This window comes from Piliocolobus tephrosceles, chromosome 1 (assembly GCF_002776525.5).
Source record: "Piliocolobus tephrosceles isolate RC106 chromosome 1, ASM277652v3, whole genome shotgun sequence".
In the NCBI taxonomy this organism is placed as follows: Eukaryota; Metazoa; Chordata; class Mammalia; order Primates; family Cercopithecidae; genus Piliocolobus; species Piliocolobus tephrosceles.
In genome coordinates, this window is record NC_045434.1 from 202,516,172 (window position 1) to 202,527,272 (window position 11,101).

Here is an 11,101-nt window from a genome sequence, read left to right on the forward strand (position 1 = left end):
TCATATTCTGCATCCTACACCCAATCTGTTGGCACTACCTACAAAATGCATCTAGATTCTGTATTTATAAAATGCTTCCATCAAATGTTTACATGGAAAAAAGAGAGGGGAAAATCCTAGAAGCTGGTCACTTCTTACGACTTTCACTGCCATCTTCTTGGGTGGGAGCCACCATCACTGGTGCCTGGGTCACTGCAGCTGCTCTATGCCGTTCTCTCTGCACCCACACTCAGCCCCTCCATCTCTTCCTCACACAGCAGTCAGCCAGCAGTGACCAAGCCTGGCACTCTCTGCTCAGACCCTTGGTAGCTCCCACTGGGCTGTCTTTACAGTACCACCCCTTCAAGTCTGGACTGGAATCGCACCTTCTTGATGAGGCTTATGCTGACCACCCTATTCAATCCTTTCCTTTCCCCTCAGGGTTGCCGATTCTCTCTGTCCTCCTCCTTATTCATCTGATGAAAACTGGGGACTGGGGAGGGACTGGTGACTTGTTGCAGGTCACCAGCTAGTGCCCAGCAGGGCTGGAATGTGAACCCCTGTCTTCTGATTCCTGATGTTTTACTTCCCACCCACTTTCTCAAAATGAGGAAGTTGGATCGATGCCCTCTGAGTGTCAAGCTCTGGAGTTGGAGTTCAAACCCTGTGTTTGTTGCATGACCTTGAGTCATTTACTTGGCTCCTCTGGGCCTCAGTTTCCTCCCTGCAGAAGCAAAGCTGTGAATAGTCCCCACCGTAGCAGGATGAGCCGCAGACAAAACCCCTCAGACACTGGGTTAAGGAAGGATTTGGCTTTATTCGGCCAGGAGCTTTGGCAGACTCTCATCTCAATGGCTGGGAGCTTCAGCGGACTCACGTCTCAAGAACCAGGCTCCTCGAAGACAGAGTCCCTGGCCCTTTTAAGGGCTTACAACTCTAAGGGGTTCCACGTGAAAGAGTTGTGATAGATTGAGAGCACATACGGTCAGAGTGGGGGGTTAATCTTCTAACCTCAGGCCTGGTCATCAGTGGTACCGGCTGCTCTTGCCTCTGACTTCACTTCTGTTGTTTTTCAACTTTTACTTCCGCCTCCTCTTCAGAGACAGGAGACAGTAAGAGAAATGGCTTCTCTCCTCATTCCCCTCTTTGAGAACCTCACTCACTAGTGGGAGTTCTCACTCTCATCTTCACTACCCAGGTCTTCCTGCCAGTCCAGTTCCATTGATTCCTCGAGTTGCATACTGTCCTGTTTTCCAACAAGGATCAAGTAGTTCTAATGGGTTATCACTTTCCCTAAACTATTTTTGATAGTCCAATTCATCCGTTCCACCTTTCCGGAACTCTGTCGTCGGTAAGTGGTATGTAGTCTCCATGTGATCCCCAATACCTTTGCTGTCTTCTGTACCAAGTCAGCTACAAACGCTAGCCTGTTGTCTGAGCTGATTCGTAAGGGCAGTCCAAACCTAGGGATGAGATCTCGGAGAAGCACACGGGTTCCTTCACGAGCTTTCCCAGTTCGTGTTGGATAGGCCTCCACCCACCCAGAGTATGCACACACTAGAACTAGCAAATACTTGTTACTTCCACATTTGGGCATCTCGGTGAAGTCTACTTGGAGATCTTCAAAGGGGGCTGCTCTATAAGCTTGTATGCTGGGCAGAATGGTTGGACTTGCCTAGCATTGTGCTGCCGGGAGGTGACGCACTGCTGCACCACTGTTTTGGCAAGGGCTGACAGATGTGAGATGTAGAAGTACCAGCTCAACAACTTTTCAAGTGACTCTTGGCCTAGGTGGGTGGTCTCATGCACAGCCAACATGACTGCAGCTCCTAGCAGTTGTGGCACGGCTATTCTTCCGTCCAATAACCGGATCCATCCCTCTTCTACCACCTGCCCTCCCTCTGCCTGGAGAAAGTCCTTCTCTTCTTTAGAATAAGTAGGTACAAGGTCAGGTGCCTGAGGGAGCAGGGGGGCTGTGACTGATGCCCAGTAGGAAGTGGATGCTGCTTTTCGAGCCTCTGAGTCAGCTCAGGAGTTCCCCAAGGCAATGGAGGTGGAAGCTCGCTGGTGTCCTCTGCAGTGCAGAGAGTACGGGCTTCCGCACTGCTCTGCCTCAAATTGCAGGATCTCTTGCTGATACTTTATGTCTTTTCCCCCAGAGTTCAACAGGCCTTTTTCTTTATATAACACCCCATGCCTTTGGAGGGTTAAGAAGGCATACTGAGAGACAGTATATATATTTACAGTCTTACCTTCACTCAGCTATAAGGCCCAAATTAAAGCAATGAGTTTGGCCTTCTGGACTGAAGTACCCTGGGGCAACCATTTGGCTTCAATGACAGCGGCATCCAGAGTTACCACTGCATATCCCACACACCTCTCTCCTTGTGGGTTGACAAAGCTGCCCCTGTCCACATACAGCTCCCAGTCTACTGATGTCCAAGGATAGTCTCAGAGGTCAGGCCTGCTAGAAGAAACTGTGTCCAACACCTCTACACAGTTATGTTCAACTGGGCTCTCTGATACCGGGAGTAAGGTGGCAGAGTTCAAGGTGTTGCAAACTTCAATGGTTATGTGGGGATTTTCACAGAGCAAGCTTTGGTACCTAGTTAGTCTAGCATTCCTTAGCCAATGATGTCCTTTGGTATTCATTAAAGTCACCACAGCATGGGGGGCCTTTATGTTCAGGTTTTGCCCAAGAGTTAGTTTATCCGCTTGTGCTAGCAGGGCAGTTGCTGCCAAGGCCCTCAAACATGGGGGCTAACCTTTAGAAACTCCATCTAGCTGTGTGGAGAGGTAGGCTACCAGTCTTGGCCAGGGCCCCACCATCTGGGTTAAAACTCCAACTGCCATCTTTTCTCTCTCTGACACATACAGTATAAATGGCTTCATAAGGTCAGGTAGCCCCAGGGCCGAGGCTGACACGAGCTTCTCTTGTAACTCAAGACAAGCTCGTTGCTGTTGGGACTCCCATTCAAAAGGCTCTTTGTTACCTCCCTTTGTGACTTCGTACAGAGGTTTGGCCAGTACTGCAAAGTTTGGGATCCATAACCTGCAGAACCCCACAGCTCCTAAGAATTCTCTCACCTGCCTTCTGGTCTTAGGCTCCAGCAGGTTGCAAATGACCTGCTTTCTTTCTGATCCCAGGCTGCACTCCCCCTGTCGGAGAGTAAATCCCAAGTAACATACCTGCTGTCAACAGATCTGAGCTTTCTTTTTGGACACCTTATACCCATAGTACTCCAGGTGCCAGAGCAGGATATCCATTCTCTTGGCGCACCCGACTGCTGTGGGGGGTGTCCCGGCAGGAGGTCATCGACATACTGGAGCAACACGCAGCCTAGGTCCCTAGTGGGAAACTTTTGCAGGTCTCGAGCCAGGGCCTCCCCGAAGATGTTGGGGGAGGTTCTTGAACCCTTGGGGAAGCCAGATCCAAGGGTACTGAGTGGTGACACCTGACCCCAGATATTCCCACTAAAAGGCAAACAGTTTCTGGCTCTCAGGGGCTGGTCGGATGCTAAAGAAAGTGTCCTTCAGGTCCAGGCAGGTGAATCAGCTGTCCTCAGCTGGCAGCAACCCCAGCAATGTGTACGGGTTAGATACTGTTGGATGTAAAGTCACTGTAGCTTGATTGACCAAGTGCAAGTCCTGTACTGGCCTGTAGTCCTTGGTCCCTGGCTTGGGAACAGGCAGGAGGGGAGTGGTCCATGGAGACCGACATGGGACTGTAATTCCAAAGGCCCTCAGGCACTTGAGGATGGACCTGGATACAGAGCTTCTCTGGGGACCGGGTACTATTTTTGCCTGACTGGCTGGGCCTCAGGCTTAACTTCTATGAGTACGGGGGCCTGGTTGATGCCAACCCTGGAGTGTTGTCTTCCGCCCACACCCTTGGCCACCACTTAGCCAGAGCTGGTCCTATCCCTTGGCCTGGCTCAGTTAAGAAGAGTCTCCATTCCTCCTACTGAGAAACCATAAGGGTGATGATGATTCCCGTTCCACATAACTTTAGCTGTAAAGAGCCGTGCTTTGTAAAATAGATGGCAGCTCTCAGTTTGCTAAGTGGCTCTCAGTTTGCTAAGTAGGCCTCTTCCTAGCAAAGGCAAGGGGCAGTCAGGCATGTACAGGAACTGGTGAGTCACTTCATGCCCCCCATGGTACAGGTCTGGGGCAAACAGAGAGCTTGCTTTGTCGAAACCCCTGTGGCTCCAATTATATCAATAGTCTTTTTGGTAAGAGGGCAACCAGGGAGGTCACTACGGAATGTTCAGCACCAGTATCAACTAGAAACTCAATGTTCTTGCCCCTGACTGTCATCCTGACCATGGGCTCTTTAGGGACACATGAGCCGGGTCTCCCTCTGTCCAGTAACCCTTCTGCCAGATTGAACAAGGCTCTTTCATCCTTGTCTGAGACCCTCTGCTTAGAGTCACCTTCTTTCCCTTTCAACTGGGGGCCCTTGTCCTTCCAATGTCCTATTTCATTACAGTAAAGCACACTAGTTATGCTGCAAGTGTGAACAGCCAGACTGGGTATTTTTCCTGGGCCCTCCCCTTCTCTTGCCTCTTTGTGGGGGACCCCTCTAATAGCTGCCACTAGCAGGTCTGTGTTTTGCCGGGCTTGGCGTTTGCTGCCTGTGGTTCGCTCTGCGGCTTACTGCATCCCTATTTAGAAACACCTGGTCGGCTATCTCCAATAACTGTGACGTATTCATGCCTGCAAACCCAGCCTGTTTCTGCAATTTTCTTCTCATGTCTTCTGTAGTTTGACTAAAGCCGTGTTAATCATGCGCTGATTTTCAGGGCTATCAGGATCAAAGGGAGTATACATACGACAGGCCTCACATAGTCTCTCATAGAATTGTGCCCGACTCTCAGCTTTCTCTTGAGTGATCTCAGAGACTTTGTTAACATTTGTGGCCTTCTGAGCTCCCTTCTTTAACCCTTCCAGAAGGGCTTCCCTGTATCGGTTCAGGCTTTGCTTACCCTGCCTTTCATCTGGGTCCCACTGGGGGTCTATTCCTGGTAGTTGGATCCTCACATACTCTTGAGGGTTTTGGTAATCAGCAGGAACATGTTCTTCCAACCACTTAGTTGCTGCTTGGAGCACTCTCCTCCTTTCATCTGTGTTAAAGAGGTACATGAGCGGCCAGGCGCGGTGGCTCAAGCCTGTAATCCCAGCACTTTGGGAGGCTGAGACGGGCGGATCACGAGGTCAGGAGATCGAGACCATCCTGGCTAACACGGTGAAACCCCATCTCTACTAAAAAATACAAAAAACTAGCTGGGCGAGGTGGCGAGCGCCTGTAGTCCCAACTACTTGGGAGGCTGAGGCAGGAGAATGGCGTAAACCCGGGAGGCAGAGCTTGCAGTGAGCTGAGATCCGGCCACTGCACTCCAGCCTGTGTGACAGAGTGAGACTCCATCTCAAAAAAAAAAAAAAAAAAAGAGGTACACAAGCAACGGGTGGTAATCAGCCCAGGTGGGGTTGTGGGTGTGGATAATAGTTTGGAGCAAATCAAGTATAGCTTGAGGCTTTTCGGTATAGGATGGGGCATTGTTTTTCCTATTGAGGAGATTGGTAGAGGTGAAGAGCTGGTACACAAAGGCACCCCTTTCCACCATATGCCCGTCCTTGCCTACCCCAGTATACCGTTGCTCTCTCAGGGGCATCTGTATCCCAGTTCTAGGCCTCAAACAGGCTGCCAAGGGAGGCGTTTCTCCCGAGACCTCGCATCCTTTCTTTTCCACTCTGGATGGCCTAAGGTATATAAGCCTTGTGGAAGCTCGGGCACAGTAGGCTCAGGAGTGGAAGGCCTTCCTTCTTGGTAAAAGGGGGAGGCCACTGGCGCCGTTTCTTGCCATTAATCCTCTGATGTTGTGTTGGACAGGACTTTAGGAGCCAATTCTCCTCGGCACGTGGAGCGGGATTCTTCCTTGGCTGTCTGTCCCTTTGCCACTAGTACTACTACTGCCTGTCCTCCTCACCACTGTGGGGGGTCTAAAACCAGCTGTAACCAAGTGTCTATGTACGGAAACTGGTCTAGATACCTTTTTACCAGTTACCTTGTGCACACCACTGAAACAAAGAACCTGTCTAGGCTTCCTTCTGATGGCCAACCCACTTCTAATGCCTGCCAGTCTATCTCACACAAAGTTCTAAGTTTTCCCGGTGTCATAGTTAACTCCATAGTCTCCACTAAATCCTTCCTTGAAATTTTTCAACATAGTTCCTAGTGGAGTGGGCTTACTTTGCGTTCCACCCATCTTCCTCCCGAGACAAGACAACACTCACACCACAAGAAGGAAAGGGTAAAGGGGTCACTCCAGTCTCGCCCGTCTCAAACTCAAGCACTCACTTTCACTTTCCTTTTTGCAAACAAGTCAAGCCAAATCAAAATCAGTACTGAGACCAAAGTGCCAATTGCAAACAAATCAAGCCAAATCAAAATCAATGCTGAGACCAAAGTGCCGATAAGGGCACACTGCGGGTGATCAGGCCACGCTTCCACTCAAATGGAGTGGGGAAATTCCCAGGACTGGTCCTACTGTATTCCAGTTGTCCAGATTCCAAGTGCCTGTTCCTTCCCCGTGTTCAGCCACTGCATTGATCCTGCGCGGGGGCCTGCCGTGCACCGCTCTGATAAGGCGTTCCACTGGGGCAAATGCTTACTGGGGAGCGCTCTCAGGATTCATGTAGCCCAAGCCGGCCAGAGCCCCCCACAGGGATACTTTGCAAGGCAGGCCTAAGCTGCCTCAACCGTCTGTCAATTACCTTGTTTTGCGGTCAGGGAACCAAGAAATGCAGCAAGACAAGCCGCGGACAAAACCCCTCAGACACCGGGTTAAGGAAGGATTTGGCTTTATTTAGCCAGAAGCTTTGGCAGACTCATGTCTCAAGAACCGAGCTCCCCGAAGACAGAGGTCCTGGCCCTTTTAAGGGTTTACAACTCTAAGGGGTTCCACATGAAAGGGTTGTGATAGGCTGGGTGTGGTGGCTCACGCCTGTAATCCCAGCACTTTGGGAGGCCGAGGTGGGCGGATCACAAGGTCAGGAGATCGAGACCATCTTAGCTAACACGGTGAAACCCCGTCTCTGATAAAAATACAAAAAATTAGCCGAGCGTGGTGGCGGGCGCCTGTAGTCCCAGCTATTCGGGAGGCTGAGACAGGAGAACGGCATGAATCCGGGAGGCGGAGCTTGCAGTGAGCCGAGATGGTGCCACTGCACTCCAGCCTGGGCGATGAGCAAGACTCCATCTCAAAAAAAAAAAAAAAAGAAAAAGAAAAAGAAAGGGTCGTGATAGATTGAGAGCACATGTGGCGAGAGTAGGGCATTAATGTTTTAACCTCAGGCCTGGTCATCAGTGGCACCGGCTGGTCTTGCCACTGACTTCATTCTTGTTGTTTTTCAACTTTTACTTCCTCTTTCTCTTCAGAGACAGGAGAGGGTAAGAGAAATGGCCTCTCTCCTCACCCATCTCCTAGGGCTGCTGAGAGGGTTAAATGAGAGGACACATGCAAAACTCTTGGCACAGTGATTGATGTGCTCTGCTTTTCTTACTTGGGCCCTGACATCTTGAGATCCCAGACTCCCTTCCTGGGCAGAGCATGGGTTTTAGAGGGGTTGACATTGGCAGGGCAATACATCTTTTTTTTTTTTTGAGATGGAGTCTCACTCTGTCACCCAGGCTGGAGTGCAGTGGCATGATCTCAGCTCACTGCAAGCTCTGCCTCCTGGGTTCATGCCATCCTCCTGCCTCAACCTCCCAAGTAGCTAGGACTACAGGTGCCAGCCACAATGACCTGCTTTTTTTTTTTTTTTTTTTTTTTTTTGGTATTTTGTTTAGTAGAGACGGGGTTTCACTGTATTAGCCAGGATAGTCTCTCGATCTCCTGACCTGGTGATCCACCCTCCTCGGCCTCCCAAAGTGCTGGGATTACAGGCGTGAGCCACTGCGCCTGGCCCAATATGTCTTTAAAAAAAAAAAAAACTGCACCCCGTCTCCTGTTGCTAGGAGCCTTGGTGTTTTTCTCCAGAACTTTCCTTGTTGTCACAGTTGGTAGCATCAGCTGCTTGTTAGAAAGCCACAACTGGGGAAGCCACCAGCTAGTGTTACCATGCCAACCTCTGGGGGAACGGCTGCCTCTCTGCATTCATAGTCAGGGCCGGGCTGAGGAAGTGTCGGCTCCTAGGCCCAGCTGGGGGCAGGGTCAGTCAAGGCCCCGGGTGCCTGGCTGTGGCTTAGGGACAGCAAGGGTCCACAGACCCTTCCCTTCTGCATCCTCTCCCTCCTCCTCCTCCCACCCGCTCCCTTTCCCCCTCACACTCACAGGCAGGGAGCCAGATTTTCTTGCTAAATAGCAGCTTTGCTTCTGCCAGTTTTCTGTTTGGGGAAGAATGTCACAGGCAGTCCACTTCCACCAGCAACAACTTCTTCTACCTGCCGCCGTCTGCCACCCCTACCTGAGGGTCTTTTGCCCAGGGCACCAGCCACCCGCTCTAGACAATTTCCCTTCTTCATGGCAGGCCTTGTGCTAGGGGCATTCTCATCCCTGACCTCATGTCATCCTCAAACCCTATGGGGTGTGCTTCATTATCAACCACATTTTACAGAAGGGGAAACTGAGGCTGGGAGGGGTGAAGAGACTTGCCACATCTACACGGCCCGCGAGGGACAGGGCCGGAGTGTCACCCAGCCTGTGCTGTTTGCTTTAAGGGCAGCACTTCTTGAGAGGCGGTGATGACAACAATGAGAGGATGGTGGAGGCCACACTGATGGCTTCCTGTGCTCTCCTGGGCACGGTGGGCCTGCGGCAGGCCCTCAACCGAATTCCACTCTGGGTCCGGGGCAGAGGGGCGGCAGGGGTGGGAGGGGTGGAGCGGAGCGCCGGTTGTGACCCGTGATGTCCACTAGGTGTCGCCCACGTTCTGGAAAAACTGTCAGCGACGCCCCCACAGGTCCGAGGAAAGGGGAAAGGGGCCTGGAGGGGCACGGGTCTCCCGAGAGGGTAGGCGGACCTAGGTCTGGGCAGAGATGGCAGCCCCAGGACAGAGAGGAGCACGGACAGCCCCCTCCTTAAGCTTTAGCGTGGAAGATCTCAGTCCCCGGATGGAGTCTTCATTGGTCCCCAGGGGAAGAGATCCCCAGGCGGTAGAAGAAAGGGCCTCTCCTCACAAAATGTGACCCTCTGCTACTCCTTTCCACGCCAGGGAGACCCCAGCCGCACCATCCCAGCTGCACCCATCCCCTTTTGGCACCTTTGGGACTGCCACACAGACCTGGGTTCTCTCACCCGTGTGCTCCCGGTCACACCACTTAGCACCGCGTGTCAGCGTCTGCCTCCCACTTGGGCTGCAGACTCCCCGAGGGGGCACAGGCTGGAAGCCCAGCACCGCAGCTGGCACGCAAGGCACTGTCATGGAGGGCCGCTGAGTGAACGAATCCGTGGGTGAGCTTGTCCAGGGATTTTCAACTTAAAATATTGAGCTGAGGAATCCCTCTTCTTGCAGGGTCGTCTGTGAAAGCTTCCCCATATAACACAGGGGTACCCACTGATGTCCCCAGCTGATGTCCCCAGGGAAGCCCACGGCTTTAGAGAGCATGAGAAACAGCCGCTCTGGTCGCTGCGGGGGAGGCAACCGATGCCCATACAGGAAGGAGCCTGAGTCAGGAAGGGGCCAGGACCCAGCTGCCCTGCCGGACCCTCATGGTCCCACTGTCACTCTCTTTCATTCTGAAGAAATATCCAGCCTCCACACTAATGATCTCGACGGTAATAATCTCCGGCCTGCTTTCCCCTCCCCACCCTACTCAGTTCACAAAGCCCTTTCCTCCCGCTGTCTCAGTGACTGTCGCAACAAGCCTGGGACTCTTCACTGCAGAAATGTACTCCCATTTCACAGATGGGCCCACCAAGGCTCAACAGATGTCAGCGGCAGAGCTGGAAGGAGAACCAGATGGGCCGGCATCAGGACCTTGGTCTCTCCTCCCACTGCCCCAGATGCCCAAATCATCATTCAGGAGCTGCAAGGTGCAGGGGTTAAAATCAGACGCAGCCAGGAGCGGTGGCTCACCCCTGTAATTCCAGCACTTTGGGAGGCTGAGGCGGGCGGATCACTTGAGGTCAGGAGTTCAACACCAGCCTGGCCAACATGGTGGAATGCTGTCTCTAATAAAAATACAAAGATTAGCTGGTCGTGGTGGCGGGCGCCTGTAATCCCAGCTACTCCGGAGGCTGAGGCAGGACAATCGTATGAATCCAGGAGGTGGAGTTGCAGTGAGCCAAGATCACGCCACTGCACTCCAGCCTGAACAATATGGTGAGACTCTGTCTCAAAAAAAAAAAAAAAAAAATCCAACACAGAGGACTCAGAGCCCAGAGCCCAGCCCCATCACTTGTGACCTGTGTGACTTGAACTCGCTGGGCCTCAGTTATTCAACAGAAATGGGTGGAGAGAGTACTGCAGAGATCTGTGTCTGAAAAGTGCTTAGCCCTGTCATTATCATCATACCACGGTCATCGTCCCACTGCTGGACCATGGGGCCTAGGGTCCATGGCCTGGGCACCACTTCTCACCCCCAGGCTGGGGGCAGGAGGGAGATGGGTCATGCCAGCTACTGGGCATGGGAACCCACCTTTCCCAGAGCTGGAGAAGCAGGGGGAGTCACTGTGCCAAGGAGGGCCCAGCCATGGGGAGTTGAGGTAGGAGGCCTTTATTCATTTGAGCAGGGGAAGCCAAGTCCTGTGGAGATTCTCTGGGACCTGCAGCATCCAAAGCATCTGGGGTGAGTGAGGGCAGGCAGGACCCCTGGGCAGCAGAATCCCATCCCCAGATCCTGGCCTAGACTTTCCGAGGGACGGGAGGGTGTGTGTGCGGGGGGGAGAGGTACAGCTGGGAACCCACATTCCTCCCAGCCAGAGGACCATGGCCAGCAGGAGGCAGCGGTGTAGCGTGGGGGGGTGGGGGACGTGGGCCCCTCCCACACTGACTGTGGCGTTGGGTGGCAGTGTCCTTGTCTCCAAGACTGGGGCTCTGGAAACCGCTTCTGGTGAGGCTTCCTGTCCTCTTTTTCATACGTGCCCCTTCTGCCTCCTTCTCCACCCTTCCTGGCTCTCCC